A 24,194-nucleotide genomic window follows, 5' to 3' on the forward strand; every position below is an offset into this window, starting at 1 on the left:
CAACGGACATTATGACCTGAGCATAATTAATAATTATCTAAGTTAATATAGGCCTATGAGAACGCAACGCTTTTTACGATAGGCTAGGCCTATGCGTCTTGTGATTGTTCTGTAGCCTAGGCTACAACTTAAGGCTTGCCCTATTGAATTCATTTAAGCCTACTAGGCTACTCATTATTATCGAATTATCTAGTTGATATATGAATAAAACAATAAGCCGTTTTAATGGCTATGGGCTACTAGTTGTAGCTATACACGAGTTGATGCGCTCTGCTCTTACGCACGGTTGAGGCGGCCGGTGGCTTGGACGCCAGAGCGCGCAGCTCTTCAGCCAACTGGAGATGTCGCGTCTGGGGAGGCTCTGTGTCTCTCCACCAGTCCCCAGCGAGTCCAAGCTCCGCCAATGAATAATACTTATTTATAATAGCCTACCTATCGCGAAACTGTGCATATAATAGGCTGTAGCCAGCGCGAAACTGCGCATTCCCTATAGCCGTTCATGGAACGGCTGGCGGCCGGTATAAATAAATAAAAACATACACGATATTTTCTTATTTGAATGATCTTGAATATATATATATTCAAGATCATTCAAATAACAAAATATTGTGTATATTGTGCATGTGAACGCACTCACTGTCAAACCTGCCGCTATCTATGCACAATATAGTTAATGTCCGGATATGATTGGCAATGAGTGATCTTTACTCATGGCGACTATGTCAATTTTGTATGGATCCACAAGTCGATCAAGCGTATTTTTTCTTTGTATCGTGCTGAAGCCATATAGCCTACTGCACTCAGACTTGGCTACATTCCCTACTAACACAGTACGTAAAACTGACGGGACACATTGGTGTAATTGTGGTAACTTTGCGACATCACCAGCAGCGGACCTAGCTGACACCTACCTGACACTTGCCTTTTCAGTCGCAAAATAACCAAAATAGCCAAAATAGCCGTCCTCAAGGACACTGTAAGGGAACGTAGCCGCCACTGCTGCTTAAATCCGTAACTACGATGTAATTAAATAACGTGACAATGTGGTTACATCACAGTCCCAATCTGACTTTATTGGAAATGTGTCACAGTGGGTCAGAACATTTGTAAATTACTTAGGTTTTAAAATACATTTTGAAGTCATACAGTTACAGAATTGTAATAATGAGGAGAAATCCTGCATGTCTGTTTTGTGTGTAATTTCTCATTTACAGTTAATATTAACACTAAAGATTTGCAGTCTAGGCCTAATAAAAATAATGATAAAAAATATGCCTATGAATAAAGTCCTAATTTTGCAACCTAAATGTGAGCAATGAACGCTGAGCAGTGAACGTAGAATGCAAGGCATTGGGCTACTTTCTTAGGTGACACAATTGAAGAACTAGACAAACAAGTTACAAACTCTGTGCCAGTAGGTGGCTGTATGCACATTAAAGTTGTTTGCGATCCGTCACTAAACCCAGCGAAGGAGAAGAAGAACGAGAACGGGTTAAACTTCCGCCCCGTTTGAAACAGAAGTGATTGAGAAAGACCAACACGCTTTCTTTGTCCCCGCGACAACACAGATCATGTAAGTATCTCAATTTCAATGTATACATTAGTATGTATACATACTATGTATTTTGGTATCGTCCCAGATAAAACACCAACGTTATGTGCAAGCTACCCTTTTGTAATGATTATCTATATGCAGATGCTCTCTTTCCAATGTTAGCTAACTAGCTAGCCAGCTAACGTGATTAGCCTTTTTCGGGCAATGGTGGAGTCTTCTGGAGTCTAGCAGGCTCGCGCGAGCTCCTGCACGTTCGTACTGTTTCATCGCTTGGAATAAAATGCGATAATTAGCTTACTCATTGATTTCGCATTAACCCACGACACCGTTAGTATGTGTTTGTTTTTAGGCATTCATTTTTCCGAAGTTAACGTTAACAGAATACTAGAAGCCCCAACAACGGAGCTAGGCTAGCTAGCAGGATTTGTTATAGCAGCCATCTTGGCTCATTTGGTTACAGCAGCCATCTTGGTGGATTTCATGTTACTCTTAACTGTTGAAATGGTTGCTCATTCTGTCAAACGGGTAAAGAATTGTGTACTACGTTTTCACTCACATACAAATCCAAATTTTGCATAATAGGTACTCATGATGTGGACCACTAATAGAGGCGCTAAGACGGGGACAGGCGTGGCCAGGGGCAGTCCTGGGACAGCACCACAGGCTCTGTGAGTCTTGTTCAGTTGAATGCCCTCATGAGTATTAACAGAAGAGCACCATATATATATGCACACATACACTCTAACATGTCGCTCTCTCCTCAGCTCAGCCCAATGGTCTCTGATGGTTCTGTCTGGCCAGCCCTTAGGTGGAGAAACACCTGATCATCAATAAAGGCAGGCACACGTAAGTACAAATGCACATACGTTTCCATAGACGGGATAAACAAATGGGGATATTGATATTGAGTTAATGTTAGCGGTAGACATGTGAGATTCATAAGACGCATCACTGATGCCAGTGACGCCACAATATCAGGGAAATTGAGCAATTGCTTCCCTGTAGTGCAAACTTGCAAGATTCGCTCAGTTATTAACCCTTCTTGCCTTTTTTTGTTGCTGGTTTTCTCTCTCCTCCTTCCTCTCTGTGCAGTTCTCCTGTGTGCTGAGCCGCTATCCCATGTATTGCCACTGCTGACAGGGTAGAGCTCAGCCCCATGCAGAAGTGAGTGATGAGGAGAGGGAAGATCATTTTTCCCGTTTTTTTTCCCTCCAGTTTTAGGAACCGTCTCAAGAATGTGTTCCCCACTTTTATGCCTTTAAATCAGGGTTGGAGTATTCCAGGTGTGTGGCCATGGCCATGAACACCAGTAGAGGAGGGAACCAAGTGTCTCATTCTCTCTCCACAGTTTTGTGGTTGTAACCCCCCACTAGCTCACACACACACTCTTTTTCCTCTCCCTCTCTTTCTCCTCCATCTCCACCGAAACGTCGACACTCGCGGGCCCGTGACTCTCTCTCTCTCTCTCTCTCTCTCTCACACACACACACTCTTTTTCCTCTCCCTCTCTTTGAATCACACGTGATGGGGTTTTCCAGGCCTGCAGGGCTCTTTTCTTGGAGAGTGACGAGTGGCTGTTGGACGAGTGGTCAGAGAGGTTTCTATTCTTGGCCGTATTCATCTCCTTGGCGTGAACTGCAGGGGCGAGGCCTCTGAACCCAGAATATGTATAGTAGGGGCTTGATAGTTAAATGATTGTTTTCAACCAGCACATAAATCAAGGCCTGTAACATTAGTATTATTGCTATGAACATTATTGCTGTCAGATACTATTATGCCTCTGTTTATTCTATTTTCTTAGCTGAAAAAAATGCATTGGATGCCAATATAAATATATATATATATATATATATATATATATATATATATATATATATATATATATAAACATGTGTATTCATAATAATTTATATTTAATTGTATTTAATTCAGATTCATATTAATAACCCACGTTTACTCTGTCTCTGTTTTCCCCCCAGTAAAATGTGCAGCTGTAATCCTCAGAGCCTCTAAGTTCAAATTCTTCACTTCAGAAAAGGGATCTTAATTTGGTGTTTAGTAATAGTGACCTATTATTCTTTTATTAAGGACGAATGTTTGTATACTTAAGAATAGGGAACCTATGCCTGCAAACAAGTGGTGTATTGTACATGTATTGTAGCATGACCACACTTTAGACCTGTTGGGCTCTGCTTAGGCCTGAGTAATGAAAACCATTATTAAACACTTACAGTGTGGAATACCTGTACTGCTATTTCCATGAGACTTTTATTCTGAAAGTAAATGTATAATGGGGGTTTCCATGACAACTGTAAACAAAACTGGCGGGAAAATAACCAAAGGGAGAGAATAGTCCTTAGAGCAGCCAGATATGGACGTCACTTTTTGTCACAAATAGAAATTGACACTTAACCCACAGTTTCTCAGCTTTCAGGAAGTGTTGGAATGTTGGAATTTTGTAGATTTTGTTGTTGTTTATTTGTATAGATTCTTTAGATATTTTTAAACATTTTGCCAGCAAGGTGGTCATATTCAAAGGGTTAACATACTGTACCAGCATTTACAGATCGCATGGAGTAAATCCTGTCCTTTTGAAATCACTGTAGCCTACAAAAAATCTAACAGTGGGCTAGCTGAGGTGTTTACCTCCATCTGTATGCAGTAGCAGCATGTATGCAGTAGCAGCATGTATGCAGTAGCAGCATGTATGCAGTAGCCGCATGTATGCAGTAGCAGCATGTATGCAGTAGCAGCATGTATGCAGTAGCAGTATGTATGCAGTAGCAGCATGTATGTTCACCAGGGGGTGAGGCCATTCTGACTACTCTGTGGAAAAGCTTGGCATTTGTCAGATCTCATTTCTGTAATTCATTGTCCGTCTCCTTGGAGCTTGAACTTGGCCCATGTTGTCCTTTTCCCTTTCTCTCTCTCCCTTCTCCTCTCTCTCTCTCCCTTCTCCTCTCTCTCTCTCCCTTCTCCTCTCTCTCTCTCCCTTCTCCTCTCTCTCTCTCCCTTCTCCTCTCTCTCTCTCTCCCTTCTCCTAGCTGCCCTGGCTGTGTGACTCTGAATGGGTGGGAGCTGGGAATGGTTGGATCCTATCAACATCTTGTTTTGCTATACGGCTTAACATTTGAGGAATTGCTTCAGCTTTCTTACTTTACTTACATACATACTTACTTACTTACTTACTTACTTACTTACTTCTCTTTTTTCCTTGAGGAACACAAGACTGCGACCATCTGCTTCCTGGTTCTGTCCTGTGCAGCAGGCTGTTCCTCACCCCCAGGTTAGGAGCGTTTTCAGTTCCCAGGTCACAATTGTTCACCAGGTTGTTTTTGTCCTCCAGGTTGATTCAACATACACCCGCTGTACGTGTGCTCACACATAGCTTTCACATACGCACAAACACACAATAATATTTTGTCATGGAAACGTGTTAATTTTTGCTGTATTCTGTGAATATCTAAGAGATGGCAAGTTGTGTGTATCATATCATATGTGTGTATCGTATGTCAATTAAATAAAGTAAAGGAAGAGAAAGAACATCATCTTGTGTACTGAGTTTTTTATTTTCAAAGAAATGTACATGAGAATGAAAGAACAGTAAATTAGTTAGTGTGAAAAATAATAATAGAAGAATAATATTCTTCTTCTTTCTTCTTTCTTCTTGTGTACGTATTAGTTTTCGTATAACGTTTCAACTCCTGTTAGCTGTTTCTTCCCTGCAAAATGCAAAAGGGCGAGTGGTCTTTTGTTTCTCCTTCCCAGTGATACAGCATGGTTCCAATGATTAGGTTCCACTTTTTGAGTCCCCGCTGTAGTGCTCCAGCACCGGGTAGTAGCTCTCCTCCTGCCCCCCTCCCACCCGGAGCAGGGCCCGGAGGGACTCGATGTAGCTGATGGCGTTGCGCAGGATCTCCACCACTATCTTCTATCAGCAAGACATTCATGTAACTCTCTCTCTCTCTCTCTCTCTCTCTCTCTCTCTCTCTCTCACACACACACACACTCTTTTTCCTCTCCCTCTCTTTCTCCTCCATCTCCACCTCTATCTCCCTCTTCTTCTTCTTCAGAAGTCTGACTTCCCATGCATGGAAAATCACCAAGCTTTGCACATAGGTTCAGTCCTATGCCAGAAGTCCTCAACTGGTATTGTGGGCCAATAGGTCTGATGGTGGCACTAAAGCAACCGTCTAAAGTCTACAACAACAAAAAACATAACAAATCAGCAGTACCAGCTATCATTTTGCAACCACCTCCAACATGTAGGCCCAAGTGAGCAGAAACTTCCATAAGCTTTGAGCTGGCAGGAATTATGAAGTCCATCACTCAGGATTTCCAGTTTCTACTATTGAATTTATTACTTTTCAGTCAGGCTGGAAATGACAAAACATTCTAAACACGTTTTCAGACCGAGAGAAGCATTTTCCACCATTAAAAAATTAGTGTCTCCAAAACTGCCAAAAAGAATGGGAAAGCCAAGTTCTCTTTAACTCGTGTAACGTGCGATGAATGTGTGAAGGAATAAGAAAATAAACCGATGGTAAACCCGTATCGTGTACAAAATGGTCTTTTGACCAGCTACCCGAGAACGAAAGAACAGTAGATTAGTTAGTGTTAAAAGTAATAGTATAATATAATATAATATATAAAAATAATCATAATAATAATATATAATATAATATACTTTCTTCTTCTTAATGTTTCAACTCTGGGGATTTTTTCAGGTTTTTATTCAGGTTTTTTTTCGGGTTTCGACTCACGGGTCCGGTAGTTCCAAGTGACGTCTCCGGGAGGCAACATGTTTTAAAAACCAGTATTATTTAGTCTAATCTGTCTTTTCTGTATAACCTATATTTACGGTCTAACCAACTGTACGTTGCCTCAACTTCGATTTACGACGTTCGAACAACGTTTAACGCGGGACTCGCACACGAGTTGACGTCGACACTCGCGGGCCCGTGACTCTCTCTCTCCCGAGCCCGTTCGTTCTCTACGGGGAACGGGAAAGGGCCTCTCGCTATAAGGGGGGGTGTTTTCTTGCTACCCCCCGCCGCGTCACGCTCGCCACATAACCCAGACCCGCAAAACATAAAGACAATCATTTACTTTTACATTTCCTTAACACTTCTCTGCAAAAATAAGGAACAAAGTTCTGCCCTGAAGTTACTCACCATCTTCCTTTGATGATCCTTGTCCTTCAGCTGCTCCTCCAAGACCAGCAGCTCCTCCTCCGTTTTAGCAGGGTGCAGGTCATCCAGTACTGCTCCCCGATAGCTGTCTGCAGACTCGCCGGACAGTCTCTGCTCCAGCCTCATCATTGTCTGTGCCATCTCCCTCAGACTCTGCATGACGCTGGAGAACTGCTGACACATCATCCTCTGGAAGTCTGGATATTAAACACAGATGTGGCTATAAGTAATTGTACGATCCCATAATGGATATTCAGCTCAAAGTACATCCCTACATGCAGCATGAAGTAGTTCACAAAATTCAGCATACCAGCATCTGCAGAGCTTGATGGCAACCCTGCTGGAGCTGTTGGTCTCACAGGCGATGGCATCAGAGAACTACCTGAAAACCAGAGGATAAAGGGATGAGCAGGAAACTATGGTGCTGGCGGCGTAGTGATTCTGGCATAAGGGGAAGAATCAACTCGACATGAGACATGTCAGACCCTGACCTGGTCTGGCCGGGGTGCTAATCGCTGATGCATGCTGCTCGTGCCTGGACGTCTGAAGGGCTGAAGGGCCTGGGCTCACAGCGCCTTCGCTCAAAGGACCCGGGCGATGAACATCTACTGCCGAGTAGTGAGATGTGAGATGAGCGAATTAGTGAACTGAGTACATGAGTCTTCAGAAAGTCCTGAGTTAACTGTAAGTGTGCAAATATGCATAGACATTTCACCAACACAAACATGCATGGATACCTGCATTGATAATTGGCAGAGCAGGCCTTCCGGCTCTGGCACCTGGCATAGCTGGTCTGGTCTGAGTTCTGCCGACCGGCTGCCTGGGCACTGGAACATATAGTAGAGGTAAATTAGCTCAGATTAGTCAACTCAAGTAGTACTCTTTTGGGACTGTTGAATGCACTTTATTATATTACCTTCGTCACTGGAGTCATAGCGTGTGTTGCGCTGTCTCTTCCTTGTGTCTTGGGAGTTAATCCATTGATGACTGCTACTCAAACACCTTCGCCAAGGCACTGGCTACTTCATAATGCTCTGTGTGTTCCTCAGCAGAGACAGAGGTTGTCATGGCTCCTCTTGATGTGCTTGTGGAGGTAGATCTGGGAGGTATAGGAGAATGGGCACTCAGAGCAGGAGAACACCCAAGTCTTGCACAACTGTAACATCACATCTAGGAGAGCGAATGAGAGAGACCATTAAAAAGGATTATCTCACCTGTAGTACAAGTTCAAATATAGAGTGATTATACGTCATTGTAAATGAGAGCTTACTCTCAATTGATTCACGAGGTTAAATAAAGATTGAGAGAGAGAGATCAGATAGTTACATGAATGTCTTGCTGATAGAAGATAGTGTGGTCAATATGTGAACACGGCTACACTGAAAATACAAACATTCCACACACTACTAAAGACAGTACTGTAAGTCTCAAATCAGTTAAACTCATTATAGGGTTTTTCCTTTTTCTGCCATCTCCTTGACTCTGTCTGACCCAAGAGAGAGAGAGAGAGAGAGAGTCACGGGCCCGCGAGTGTCGACGTTTCGGTGGAGATGGAGGAGAAAGAGAGGGAGAGGAAAAAGAGTGTGTGTGTGTGAGAGAGAGAGAGAGAGAGAGAGAGAGAGAGAGATCAGATAGTTACATGAATGTCTTGCTGATAGAAGATAGTGTGGTCAATATGTGAACACGGCTACACTGAAAATACAAACATTCCACACACTACTAAAGACAGTACTGTAAGTCTCAAATCAGTTAAACTCATTATAGGGTTTTTCCTTTTTCTGCCATCTCCTTGACTCTGTCTGACCCAAGAGAGAGAGAGAGAGAGAGTCACGGGCCCGCGAGTGTCGACGTTTCGGTGGAGATGGAGGAGAAAGAGAGGGAGAGGAAAAAGAGTGTGTGTGTGTGAGAGAGAGAGAGAGAGAGAGAGAGAGAGAGAGATCAGATAGTTACATGAATATCTTGCTGATAGAAGATAGTGTGGTCAATATGTGAACACGGCTACACTGAAAATACAAACTTTCCACACACTACTAAAGACAGTACTGTAAGTCTCAAATCAGTTAAACTCATTATAGGGTTTTTCCTTTTTCTGCCATCTCCTTGACTCTGTCTGACCCAAGAGAGAGAGAGAGAGAGAGTCACGGGCCCGCGAGTGTCGACGTTTCGGTGGAGATGGAGGAGAAAGAGAGGGAGAGGAAAAAGAGTGTGTGTGTGTGAGAGAGAGAGAGAGAGAGAGAGAGAGAGAGAGATCAGATAGTTACATGAATGTCTTGCTGATAGAAGATAGTGTGGTCAATATGTGAACACGGCTACACTGAAAATACAAACATTCCACACACTACTAAAGACAGTACTGTAAGTCTCAAATCAGTTAAACTCATTATAGGGTTTTTCCTTTTTCTGCCATCTCCTTGACTCTGTCTGACCCAAGAGAGAGAGAGAGAGAGAGAGTCACGGGCCCGCGAGTGTCGACGTTTCGGTGGAGATGGAGGAGAAAGAGAGGGAGAGGAAAAAGAGTGTGTGTGTGTGAGAGAGAGAGAGAGAGAGAGAGAGAGAGAGAGAGAGAGAGAGAGAGAGAGAGAGAGATCAGATAGTTACATGAATGTCTTGCTGATAGAAGATAGTGTGGTCAATATGTGAACACGGCTACACTGAAAATACAAACATTCCACACACTACTAAAGACAGTACTGTAAGTCTCAAATCAGTTAAACTCATTATAGGGTTTTTCCTTTTTCTGCCATCTCCTTGACTCTGTCTGACCCAAGAGAGAGAGAGAGAGAGAGAGAGTCACGGGCCCGCGAGTGTCGACGTTTCGATGGAGGAGAAAGAGAGGGAGAGGAAAAAGAGTGTGTGTGTGTGAGAGAGAGAGAGAGAGAGAGAGAGAGAGAGAGCGATCAGATAGTTACATGAATGTCTTGCTGATAGAAGATAGTGTGGTCAATATGTGAACACGGCTACACTGAAAATACAAACATTCCACACACTACTAAAGACAGTACTGTAAGTCTCAAATCAGTTAAACTCATTATAGGGTTTTTCCTTTTTCTGCCATCTCCTTGACTCTGTCTGACCCAAGAGAGAGAGAGAGAGAGAGAGAGTCACGGGCCCGCGAGTGTCGACGTTTCGGTGGAGATGGAGGAGAAAGAGAGGGAGAGGAAAAAGAGTGTGTGTGTGTGAGAGAGAGAGAGAGAGAGAGAGAGAGAGAGAGAGATCAGATAGTTACATGAATGTCTTGCTGATAGAAGATAGTGTGGTCAATATGTGAACACGGCTACACTGAAAATACAAACATTCCACACACTACTAAAGACAGTACTGTAAGTCTCAAATCAGTTAAACTCATTATAGGGTTTTTCCTTTTTCTGCCATCTCCTTGACTCTGTCTGACCCAAGAGAGAGAGAGAGAGAGAGAGAGTCACGGGCCCGCGAGTGTCGACGTTTCGATGGAGGAGAAAGAGAGGGAGAGGAAAAAGAGTGTGTGTGTGTGAGAGAGAGAGAGAGAGAGAGAGAGAGAGAGAGAGCGATCAGATAGTTACATGAATGTCTTGCTGATAGAAGATAGTGTGGTCAATATGTGAACACGGCTACACTGAAAATACAAACATTCCACACACTACTAAAGACAGTACTGTAAGTCTCAAATCAGTTAAACTCATTATAGGGTTTTTCCTTTTTCTGCCATCTCCTTGACTCTGTCTGACCCAAGAGAGAGAGAGAGAGAGAGAGAGTCACGGGCCCGCGAGTGTCGACGTTTCGGTGGAGATGGAGGAGAAAGAGAGGGAGAGGAAAAAGAGTGTGTGTGTGTGAGAGAGAGAGAGAGAGAGAGAGAGAGAGAGAGAGAGAGATCAGATAGTTACATGAATGTCTTGCTGATAGAAGATAGTGTGGTCAATATGTGAACACGGCTACACTGAAAATACAAACATTCCACACACTACTAAAGACAGTACTGTAAGTCTCAAATCAGTTAAACTCATTATAGGGTTTTTCCTTTTTCTGCCATCTCCTTGACTCTGTCTGACCCAAGAGAGAGAGAGAGAGTCACGGGCCCGCGAGTGTCGACGTTTCGGTGGAGATGGAGGAGAAAGAGAGGGAGAGGAAAAAGAGTGTGTGTGTGTGAGAGAGAGAGAGAGAGAGAGAGAGAGAGAGATCAGATAGTTACATGAATGTCTTGCTGATAGAAGATAGTGTGGTCAATATGTGAACACGGCTACACTGAAAATACAAACATTCCACACACTACTAAAGACAGTACTGTAAGTCTCAAATCAGTTAAACTCATTATAGGGTTTTTCCTTTTTCTGCCATCTCCTTGACTCTGTCTGACCCAAGAGAGAGAGAGAGAGAGAGAGAGAGAGAGAGAGTCACGGGCCCGCGAGTGTCGACGTTTCGATGGAGGAGAAAGAGAGGGAGAGGAAAAAGAGTGTGTGTGTGTGAGAGAGAGAGAGAGAGAGAGAGAGAGAGATCAGATAGTTACATGAATGTCTTGCTGATAGAAGATAGTGTGGTCAATATGTGAACACGGCTACACTGAAAATACAAACATTCCACACACTACTAAAGACAGTACTGTAAGTCTCAAATCAGTTAAACTCATTATAGGGTTTTTCCTTTTTCTGCCATCTCCTTGACTCTGTCTGACCCAAGAGAGAGAGAGAGAGAGAGAGTCACGGGCCCGCGAGTGTCGACGTTTCGGTGGAGATGGAGGAGAAAGAGAGGGAGAGGAAAAAGAGTGTGTGTGTGTGAGAGAGAGAGAGAGAGAGAGAGAGAGAGAGAGAGAGAGATCAGATAGTTACATGAATGTCTTGCTGATAGAAGATAGTGTGGTCAATATGTGAACACGGCTACACTGAAAATACAAACATTCCACACACTACTAAAGACAGTACTGTAAGTCTCAAATCAGTTAAACTCATTATAGGGTTTTTCCTTTTTCTGCCATCTCCTTGACTCTGTCTGACCCAAGAGAGAGAGAGAGAGAGAGAGAGTCACGGGCCCGCGAGTGTCGACGTTTCGATGGAGGAGAAAGAGAGGGAGAGGAAAAAGAGTGTGTGTGTGAGAGAGAGAGAGAGAGAGAGAGAGAGAGAGAGATCAGATAGTTACATGAATGTCTTGCTGATAGAAGATAGTGTGGTCAATATGTGAACACGGCTACACTGAAAATACAAACATTCCACACACTACTAAAGACAGTACTGTAAGTCTCAAATCAGTTAAACTCATTATAGGGTTTTTCCTTTTTCTGCCATCTCCTTGACTCTGTCTGACCCAAGAGAGAGAGAGAGAGAGAGAGTCACGGGCCCGCGAGTGTCGACGTTTCGATGGAGGAGAAAGAGAGGGAGAGGAAAAAGAGTGTGTGTGTGTGAGAGAGAGAGAGAGAGAGAGAGAGAGAGAGAGAGAGAGATCGAGATCAGATAGTTACATGAATGTCTTGCTGATAGAAGATAGTGTGGTCAATATGTGAACACGGCTACACTGAAAATACAAACATTCCACACACTACTAAAGACAGTACTGTAAGTCTCAAATCAGTTAAACTCATTATAGGGTTTTTCCTTTTTCTGCCATCTCCTTGACTCTGTCTGACCCAAGAGAGAGAGAGAGAGAGAGAGAGAGAGTCACGGGCCCGCGAGTGTCGACGTTTCGGTGGAGATGGAGGAGAAAGAGAGGGAGAGGAAAAAGAGTGTGTGTGTGTGAGAGAGAGAGAGAGAGAGAGAGAGAGAGAGAGAGATCAGATAGTTACATGAATGTCTTGCTGATAGAAGATAGTGTGGTCAATATGTGAACACGGCTACACTGAAAATACAAACATTCCACACACTACTAAAGACAGTACTGTAAGTCTCAAATCAGTTAAACTCATTATAGGGTTTTTCCTTTTTCTGCCATCTCCTTGACTCTGTCTGACCCACTGGTCTCTCTGTAGTCCCTTGTGCTTGCTTTTGACTGACTCTTAAAAGACCTGTGTACCTAATGTGACACATGTACCTAATGCACACACACACACACACACACACACACACACACACAGACACACACACACACACACACACACACACACACACACACACACAGGGTCACACTGAGAATGTCCCATTCATATGCAGCACTGTATTCTCTATTAATAATGGTGTTGATTTCACTTTCAGCTGAAACCTGGACAGACACACGCATGCACACACAGAGTCCTGCAGGCATAGTTTACATCACTCTCTTATCATGTCCTGTTGATATTATTGAGGAACATGTCGCATTGACCTTTCCAATGTTATTCCAGACTGAGCAGCCAATCTCTCAGGCCGAGTTGCCTACCGTTTCCAAATCGAAGTCTCAAGGGACAAACAAACACAGGGACAGTACATATTAATCAACAGCACACATTTATGAAGACATGAAGACATGAAGACATGAAGACATGTCTTATTAGTAAACAGAAGTAATTCAGTGGTAATCATGTAGAGTTTCAATAGTGATTGGCACATAGTAAAACAGACGCAGTATGTCACATGAAAAAAGGACAAGTCTCTGCGGCTGTGGGTGAAGACGAGGCCCGAGTCTTCTCTCCCCCGCATGGTGTTATCAGCGTGTCTGCCTGCTGGGAGCAGCCAATCTCTCCGGCCGAGTTGCCTAACTCCCCCCCCCCCCCCCCCCCCCCCCCACACACACACACACACACACACGCAGGGTCACACTGAGAATGTCCCATTCAGACTCCCGGATCCCTTCCCGTTCATTCTCGATGGGAGGCCGAGATGGCGAAAAAGACAAGTCTCTGCGGCTGTGGGTGAAGACGAGACCCGAGTCTTCTCTCCCCCGCATGGTGTTATCAGCGTAACAGCGTCTCACCAGAGAGAGAGAGAGAGAGAGAGAGAGAGAGAGAGAGAGAGAGAGAGCAGAGAGAGAGAGAGAGAGAGAGAGAGAGCAGAGAGAGATAGAGAGTCACGGGCCCGCGAGTGTCGACGTTTCGTGCGGTTTCACCAACGAAACGGCGGGGTTTTTTCTAAATCCCGGTGCGCGGTCGCGACGCTACGGAGGCCGAAATCACGAAAACGGGAGAGAGAGTCACGGGCCCGTATGATGTGTTGGTTATGTGGCGAGCGTGACGCGGCGGGGGGGTAGTCACGGGCCCGTGAGTGTCGTTTTCTAAATCCCGGTGCGCGGTCGCGACGCTAGGATGCACCCAGATGAAAAGTAATTAATTACCCAGTGATGAGTAGTGATAAAACACTACACACACACACACACAGAAGGATGTAGTAATTCAATAGGGATTGTGAAGGCATACAGCAGTAAATATGTAAGCATTGTGTAGTTATTAAATAGTAAACTCACTTTAAATAAAATTAAACCCTCAACACACAGGCACAGGCATACACATAAATATTTTCATCATCATAAATTGTGAAGACATGAAGAAGCAAATGTGTAAGAATGTTGCAATTTAAGAGTAAAAGTCAAGGAATGAGTAGTTCTATGTAGTCATTGCTTAATAGTAAACAGAAGTAATTCAGTGGTAATCATGTAGAGTTTCAATAGTGATTGAAAAGGGTTTGTGTAGAAATGAAAAGTAATTAATTCAATAGTGATGAGTAGTGATAAAACACACACACACACACACAGAAGGATGAAGTAATTCAATAGGGATTGTGAAGGCATACAGCAGTAAATATGTAAGCATTGTGTAGTTATTAAATAGTAAACTCACTTTAGCTCGTTTAGAGTACCTTTTCATGATATGCAAATTTTTTGGTAAATCGAAGTTGAGGCAACATAACAAACGTGCAAATGGCACTACGATGCTTGCGCAAAGAGCCTTTTTTGTAATACAAATTAAACGTAACCGATTTACGTTATACAGAGGAAAAGGGTAGCGTGCGGCGTGTGGAAGAATAACCACATTTGTATTAGAACAGAACAGTAAATTAGTTAGTGTGAATTGCCAAAAAGAATGGGAAAGCCAAGTTCTCTTGTCTGCATACATAATATCACGCGTTACAACAGCGGAACAGTGCTGGTGTCATTTGGCATTTTGGGGAGGCTGGAAATGGCAAAACATTCTAAACACGTTTTCAGACCGAGAGGTCTGCAAAACAGCAAAAAAGAATGGGAAAGCCAAGTTCTCACATTAAATCACACAACAGTGGAACAGTGCTGGTGTCATTTGGCAGTTTAGGGAGGCTGGAAATGACAAAACATTCTAAACACGTTTTCAGACCGAGAGAAGCATTTTCCACCATTAAAAAATTAGTGTCTCCAAAACTGCCAAAAAGAATGGGAAAGCCAAGTTCTCTTTAACTCGTGTAACGTGCGATGAATGTGTGAAGGAAGAAGAAAATAAACCGATGGTAAACTCGTATCGTGTACAAAATGGTCTTTTGACCAGCTACCCGAGAACGAAAGAACAGTAGATTAGTTAGTGTTAAAAGTAATAGTATAATATAATATAATATATAAAAATAATAATAATAATAATATATAATATAATATACTTTCTTCTTCTTAATGTTTCAACTCTGGGGTTTTTTTCAGGTTTTTTTTTCAGGGGTTTTTTTCAGTTTTTTTTTTCGGGTTTCGACTCACGGGTCCGGTAGTTCCAAGTGACGTCTCCGGGAGGCAACATGTTTTATAAACCAGTATTATTTAGTCTAATCTGTCTTTTCTGTATAACCTATATTTATGGTCTAACCAACTGTACTGCATATCATGTCTCGTACCTCAAAAACGGCCGTCGTGTCCCACCGCTTGTGTACCGGTATATTCGATAAACCGTGAAACCCAATGTCGTGAAATACATGTGGTACTGTAACGCTTTTTATTTTCATTATTTTCACACACATACACATGCCGATTCCTATAAGACCTATAAGACTGTGCGAGCAAACACTTTCACAATGAAATGAAATTTTATAAAGATATATCCCGTTCCGGTGTGTCGGTATCCGGCACCGCAATCTGCTGTCGCTGCTGCGAGGGCTGTGGCGATGTCTGCGTCTGTCCCTGTCCTCCGGTCGCCGTTCCTCCGGCTGCGGTCGCGCGGGTAACACATAGAGGGCTCGGCCCTATTACGGCCCTATTACCTCCCGCCGATAGTAGAGTCCTCGGCCCAGTGGCGGCTACGAATAGGCTAAACCTCAGATTAGGTGTTCTCAAATAATTAGCATACTGTGATAAAGTTCATTATTTTCTGTAATGTACTGATAAACATTAGACTTTCATGTATTTTAGATTCATTACACACAACTGAAGTAGTTCAAGCCTTTTATTGTTTTAATATTGATGATTTTGGCAAAAAAGTAAAGAAAAAACAAATATCCCAAACATCTCAAAAAATTAGCATATTTCATCCGACCAATAAAAAACACCAGAAAAGTGTTTTTAATACAAAAAAAGTCAACCTTCAAATAATTATGTTCAGTTATGCACTCAATACTTGGTCGGGAATCCTTTTGCAGAAATGACTGCTTCAATGCGGCGTGGCATGGAGGCAATCAGCCTGTGGCACTGCTGAGGTGTTATGGAGGCCCAGGATGCTTCGATAGCGGCCTTAAGCTCATCCAGAGTGTTGGGTCTGGCGTCTCTCAACTTTCTCATCACAATATCCCACAGATTCTCTATGGGGTTCAGGTCAGGACAGTTGGCAGGCCAATTGAGCACAGTAATACCATGGTCAGTAAACCATTTACCAGTGGTTTTGGCACTGTGAGCAGGTGCCAGGTCGTGCTGAAAAATGAAATCTTCATCTCCATAAAGCTTTTCAGCAGATGGAAGCATGAAGTGCTCCAAAATCTCCTGATAGCTAGCTGCATTGACCCTGCCCTTGATAAAACACAGTGGACCAACACCAGCAGCTGACATGGAACCCCAGACCATCACTGACTGTGGGTACTTGACACTGGACTTCAGGCATTTTGGCATTTCCTTCTCCCCAGACTTCCTCCAGACTCTGGCACCTTGATTTCCGAATGACATGCAAAATTTGCTTTCATCCGAAAAAAGTACTTTGGACCAGTGCTGCTTCTCTGTAGCCCAGGTCAGGCGCTTCTGCCGCTGTTTCTGGTTCAAAAGTGGCTTGACCTGGGGAATGCGGCACCTGTAGCCCATTTCCTGCACACGCCTGTGCACGGTGGCTCTGGATGTTTCTACTCCAGACTCAGTCCACTGCTTCCGCAGGTCCCCCAAGGTCTGGAATCGGCCCTTCTCCACAATCTTCCTCAGGGTCCGGTCACCTCTTCTTGTTGTGCAGCGTTTTCTGCCAGACTTTTTCCTTCCCACAGACTTCCCACTGAGGTGCCTTGATACAGCACTCTGGGAACAGCCTATTCGTTCAGAAATGTCTTTCTGTGTCTTACCCTCTTGCTTGAGGGTGTCAATGATGGCCTTCTGGACAGCAGTCAGGTCGGCAGTCTTACCCATGATTGCGGTTTTGAGTAATGAACCAGGCTGGGAGTTTGTGAAAGTGTTTGCTCGCACAGTCTTATACAGGTCCTTCTCAAATAATTAGCATATTGTGATAAAGTTCATTCTTTTCCATAATGTAATGATAAAAATTAAACTTTCATATATTTTAGATTCATTGCACACCAACTGAAATATTTCAGGTCTTTTATTGTTTTAATACTGATGATTTTGGCATACAGCTCATGAAAACCCAAAATTCCTATCTCAAAAAATTAGCATATCATGAAAAGGTACTCTAAACGAGCTATTAACCTAATCATCTGAATCAACGAATTAACTCTAAACACCAGCAAAAGATTCCTGAGGCTTTTAAAAACTCCCAGCCTGGTTCATTACTCAAAACCGCAATCATGGGTAAGACTGCCGACCTGACTGCTGTCCAGAAGATATGCTAATTTTTTGAGAAATTCCATCGGTTACGTTTAATTTGTATTACAAAAAAGGCTCTTTGCGCAAGCATCGTAGTGCCATTTGCACGTTTGTTATGTTGCCTCAACTTCGATTTACCAAAAAATTTGCATATCATGAAAAGGTACTCTAAACGAGCTAAAGTGAGTTTACTATTTAATAACTACACAATGCTTACATATTTACTGCTGTATGCCTTCACAATCCCTATTGAATTACTACATCCTTCTGTGTGTGTGTGTGTGTTTTATCACTACTCATCACTATTGAATTAATTACTTTTCATTTCTACACAAACCCTTTTCAATCACTATTGAAACTCTACATGATTACCACTGAATTACTTCTGTTTACTATTAAGCAATGACTACATAGAACTACTCATTCCTTGACTTTTACTCTTAAATTGCAACATTCTTACACATTTGCTTCTTCATGTCTTCACAATTTATGATGATGAAAATATTTATGTGTATGCCTGTGCCTGTGTGTTGAGGGTTTAATTTTATTTAAAGTGAGTTTACTATTTAATAACTACACAATGCTTACATATTTACTGCTGTATGCCTTCACAATCCCTATTGAATTACTACATCCTTCTGTGTGTGTGTGTGTGTAGTGTTTTATCACTACTCATCACTGGGTAATTAATTACTTTTCATCTGGGTGCATCCTAGCGTCGCGACCGCGCACCGGGATTTAGAAAACGACACTCACGGGCCCGTGACTACCCCCCCGCCGCGTCACGCTCGCCACATAACCCACACATCATACGGGCCCGTGACTCTCTCTCCCGTTTTCGTGATTTCGGCCTCCGTAGCGTCGCGACCAGGTCGTGCTGAAAAATGAAATCTTCATCTCCATAAAGCTTTTCAGCAGATGGAAGCATGAAGTGCTCCAAAATCTCCTGATAGCTAGCTGCATTGACCCTGCCCTTGATAAAACACAGTGGACCAACACCAGCAGCTGACATGGAACCCCAGACCATCACTGACTGTGGGTACTTGACACTGGACTTCAGGCATTTTGGCATTTCCTTCTCCCCAGTCTTCCTCCAGACTCTGGCACCTTGATTTCCGAATGACATGCAAAATTTGCTTTCATCCGAAAAAAGTACTTTGGACCAGTGCTGCTTCTCTGTAGCCCAGGTCAGGCGCTTCTGCCGCTGTTTCTGGTTCAAAAGTGGCTTGACCTGGGGAATGCGGCACCTGTAGCCCATTTCCTGCACACGCCTGTGCACGGTGGCTCTGGATGTTTCTACTCCAGACTCAGTCCACTGCTTCCGCAGGTCCCCCAAGGTCTGGAATCGGCCCTTCTCCACAATCTTCCTCAGGGTCCGGTCACCTCTTCTTGTTGTGCAGCGTTTTCTGCCAGACTTTTTCCTTCCCACAGACTTCCCACTGAGGTGCCTTGATACAGCACTCTGGGAACAGCCTATTCGTTCAGAAATGTCTTTCTGTGTCTTACCCTCTTGCTTGAGGGTGTCAATGATGGCCTTCTGGACAGCAGTCAGGTCGGCAGTCTTACCCATGATTGCGGTTTTGAGTAATGAACCAGGCTGGGAGTTTGTGAAAGTGTTTGCTCGCACAGTCTTATACAGGTCCTTCTCAAATAATTAGCATATTGTGATAAAGTTCATTCTTTTCCATAATGTAATGATAAAAATTAAACTTTCATATATTTTAGATTCATTGCACACCAACTGAAATATTTCAGGTCTTTTATTGTTTTAATACTGATGATTTTGGCATACAGCTCATGAAAACCCAAAATTCCTATCTCAAAAAATTAGCATATCATGAAAAGGTACTCTAAACGAGCTATTAACCTAATCATCTGAATCAACGAATTAACTCTAAACACCAGCAAAAGATTCCTGAGGCTTTTAAAAACTCCCAGCCTGGTTCATTACTCAAAACCGCAATCATGGGTAAGACTGCCGACCTGACTGCTGTCCAGAAGATATGCTAATTTTTTGAGAAATTCCATCGGTTACGTTTAATTTGTATTACAAAAAAGGCTCTTTGCGCAAGCATCGTAGTGCCATTTGCACGTTTGTTATGTTGCCTCAACTTCGATTTACCAAAAAATTAGCATATCATGAAAAGGTACTCTAAACGAGCTATTAACCTAATCATCTGAATCAACGAATTAACTCTAAACACCAGCAAAAGATTCCTGAGGCTTTTAAAAACTCCCAGCCTGGTTCATTACTCAAAACCGCAATCATGGGTAAGACTGCCGACCTGACTGCTGTCCAGAAGATATGCTAATATTTTGAGAAATTCCATCGGTTACGTTTAATTTGTATTACAAAAAAGGCTCTTTGCGCAAGCATCGTAGTGCCATTTGCACGTTTGTTATGTTGCCTCAACTTCGATTTACCAAAAAATTAGCATATCATGAAAAGGTACTCTAAACGAGCCAATAACCTAATCATCTGAATCAACGAATTAACTCTAAACACCAGCAAAAGATTCCTGAGGCTTTTAAAAACTCCCAGCCTGGTTCATTACTCAAAACCGCAATCATGGGTAAGACTGCTGACCTGACTGCTGTCCAGAAGATATGCTAATTTTTTGAGAAATTCCATCGGTTACGTTTAATTTGTGAGAGAGTCACGGGCCCGTATGATGTGTGGGTTATGTGGCGAGCGTGACGCGGCGGGGGGGTAGTCACGGGCCCGTGAGTGTCGTTTTCTAAATCCCGGTGCGCGGTCGCGACGCTAGGATGCACCCGGGTCTGGGTTATGTGGCGAGCGTGACGCGGCGGGGGGTAGCAAAAAAACACCCCCCCTTATAGCGAGAGGCCCTTTCCCGTTCCCCGTAGAGAACGAACGGGCTCGGGAGAGAGAGAGTCACGGGCCCGCGAGTGTCGACGTCAACTCGTGTGCGAGTCCCGCGTTAAACGTTGTTCGAACGTCGTAAATCGAAGTTGAGGCAACGTACAGTTGGTTAGACCGTAAATATAGGTTATACAGAAAAGACAGATTAGACTAAATAATACTGGTTTTTAAAACATGTTGCCTCCCGGAGACGTCACTTGGAACTACCGGACCCGTGAGTCGAAACCCGAAAAAAAAACTGAAAAAAAAACTGAAAAAATCCCCAGAGTTGAAACATTAAGAAGAAGAAAGTATATTATATTATATATTATTATTATGATTATTTTTATATATTATATTATATTATACTATTACTTTTAACACTAACTAATCTACTGTTCTTTCGTTCTCGGGTAGCTGGTCAAAAGACCATTTTGTACACGATACGGGTTTACCATCGGTTTATTTTCTTCTTCCTTCACACATTCATCGCACGTTACACGAGTTAAAGAGAACTTGGCTTTCCCATTCTTTTTGGCAGTTTTGGAGACACTAATTTTTTAATGGTGGAAAATGCTTCTCTCGGTCTGAAAACGTGTTTAGAATGTTTTGTCATTTCCAGCCTGACTGAAAAGTAATAAATTCAATAGTAGAAACTGGAAATCCTGAGTGATGGACTTCATAATTCCTGCCAGCTCAAAGCTTATGGAAGTTTCTGCTCACTTGGGCCTACATGTTGGAGGTGGTTGCAAAATGATAGCTGGTACTGCTGATTTGTTATGTTTTTTTTTGTTGTAAACTTTAGACGGTTGCTTTAGTGCCACCATCAGACCTATTGGCCCACAATACCAGTTGAGGACTTCTGGCATAGGACTGAACCTATGTGCAAAGCTTGGTGATTTTCCATGCATGGGAAGTCAGACTTCTGAAGAAGAAGAAGAGGGAGATAGAGGTGGAGATGGAGGAGAAAGAGAGGGAGAGGAAAAAGAGTGTGTGTGTGTGTGAGAGAGAGAGAGAGAGAGAGAGAGAGAGAGAGAGAGAGAGATCAGATAGTTACATGAATGTCTTGCTGATAGAAGATAGTGGTGGAGATCCTGCGCAACGCCATCAGCTACATCGAGTCCCTCCGGGCCCTGCTCCGGGTGGGAGGGGGGCAGGAGGAGAGCTACTACCCGGTGCTGAAGCACTACAGCGGGGACTCAAAAAGTGGAACCTAATCATTGGAACCATGCTGTATCACTGGGAAGGAGAAACAAAAGACCACTCGCCCTTCTGCATTTTGCAGGGAAGAAACAGCTAACAGGAGTTGAAACGTTATACGAAAACTAATACGTACACAAGAAGAAAGAAGAAAGAAGAAGAATATTATTCTTCTATTATTATTTTTCACACTAACTAATTTACTGTTCTTTCATTCTCATGTACATTTCTTTGAAAATAAAAAACTCAGTACACAAGATGATGTTCTTTCTCTTCCTTTACTTTATTTAATTGACATACGATACACACATATGATATGATACACACAACTTGCCATCTCTTAGATATTCACAGAATACAGCAAAAATGAACACGTTTCCATGACAAAATATTATTGTGTGTTTGTGCGTATGTGAAAGCTATGTGTGAGCACACGTACAGCGGGTGTATGTTGAATCAACCTGGAGGACAAAAACAACCTGGTGAACAATTGTGACCTGGGAACTGAAAACGCTCCTAACCTGGGGGTGAGGAACAGCCTGCTGCACAGGACAGAACCAGGAAGCAGATAGTCGCAGTCTTGTGTTCCTCAAGGAACAAAGAGAAGTAAGTAAGTAAGTAAGTAAGTAAGTAAGTATGTATGTAAGTAAAGTAAGAAAGCTGAAGCAATTCCTCAAATGTTAAGCCGTATAGCAAAACAAGATGTTGATAGGATCCAACCATTCCCAGCTCCCACCCATTCAGAGTCACACAGCCAGGGCAGCTAGGAGAAGGGAGAGAGAGAGAGAGGAGAAGGGAGAGAGAGAGAGGAGAAGGGAGAGAGAGAGAGGAGAAGGGAGAGAGAGAGAGGAGAAGGGAGAGAGAGAAAGGGAAAAGGACAACATGGGCCAAGTTCAAGCTCCAAGGAGACGGACAATGAATTACAGAAATGAGATCTGACAAATGCCAAGCTTTTCCACATAGTAGTCAGAATGGCCTCACCCCCTGGTGAACATACATGCTGCTACTGCATACATACTGCTACTGCATACATGCTGCTACTGCATACATGCTGCTACTGCATACATGCTGCTACTGCATACATGCTGCTACTGCATACAGATGGAGGTAAACACCTCAGCTAGCCCACTGTTAGATTTTTTGTAGGCTACAGTGATTTCAAAAGGACAGGATTTACTCCATGCGATCTGTAAATGCTGGTACAGTATGTTAACCCTTTGAATATGACCACCTTGCTGGCAAAATGTTTAAAAATATCTAAAGAATCTATACAAATAAACAACAACAAAATCTACAAAATTCCAACATTCCAACACTTCCTGAAAGCTGAGAAACTGTGGGTTAAGTGTCAATTTCTATTTGTGACAAAAAGTGACGTCCATATCTGGCTGCTCTAAGGACTATTCTCTCCCTTTGGTTATTTTCCCGCCAGTTTTGTTTACAGTTGTCATGGAAACCCCCATTATACATTTACTTTCAGAATAAAAGTCTCATGGAAATAGCAGAACAGGTATTCCACACTGTAAGTGTTTAATAATGGTTTTCATTACTCAGTAGGCCTAAGCAGAGCCCAACAGGTCTAAAGTGTGGTCATGCTACAATACATGTACAATACACCACTTGTTTGCAGGCATAGGTTCCCTATTCTTAAGTATACAAACATTCGTCCTTAATAAAAGAATAATAGGTCACTATTACTAAACACCAAATTAAGATCCCTTTTCTGAAGTGAAGAATTTGAACTTAGAGGCTCTGAGGATTACAGCTGCACATTTTACTGGGGGGAAAACAGAGACAGAGTAAACGTGGGTTATTAATATGAATCTGAATTAAATACAATTAAATATAAATTCTTATGAATACACATGTTTATATATATATATATATATATATATATATATATATATTTATATTGGCATCCAATGCATTTTTTTCAGCTAAGAAAATAGAATAAACAGAGGCATAATAGTATCTGACAGCAATAATGTTCATAGCAATAATACTAATGTTACAGGCCTTGATTTATGTGCTGGTTGAAAACAATCATTTAACTATCAAGCCCCTACTATACATATTCTGGGTTCAGAGGCCTCGCCCCTGCAGTTCACGCCAAGGAGATGAATACGGCCAAGAATAGAAACCTCTCTGACCACTCGTCCAACAGCCACTCGTCACTCTCCAAGAAAAGAGCCCTGCAGGCCTGGAAAACCCCATCACGTGTGATTCAAAGAGAGGGAGAGGAAAAAGAGTGTGTGTGTGTGAGAGAGAGAGAGAGAGAGAGAGAGAGAGAGAGAGAGAGAGAGAGAGAGTCACGGGCCCGCGAGTGTCGACGTTTCGGTGGAGATGGAGGAGAAAGAGAGGGAGAGGAAAAAGAGTGTGTGTGTGAGAGAGAGAGAGAGAGAGAGAGAGAGAGAGAGAGATCAGATAGTTACATGAATGTCTTGCTGATAGAAGATAGTGTGGTCAATATGTGAACACGGCTACACTGAAAATACAAACATTCCACACACTACTAAAGACAGTACTGTAAGTCTCAAATCAGTTAAACTCATTA

This window comes from Borostomias antarcticus (genome assembly GCF_949987555.1).
Source record: "Borostomias antarcticus genome assembly, contig: scaffold_99, whole genome shotgun sequence".
In the NCBI taxonomy this organism is placed as follows: Eukaryota; Metazoa; Chordata; class Actinopteri; order Stomiiformes; family Stomiidae; genus Borostomias; species Borostomias antarcticus.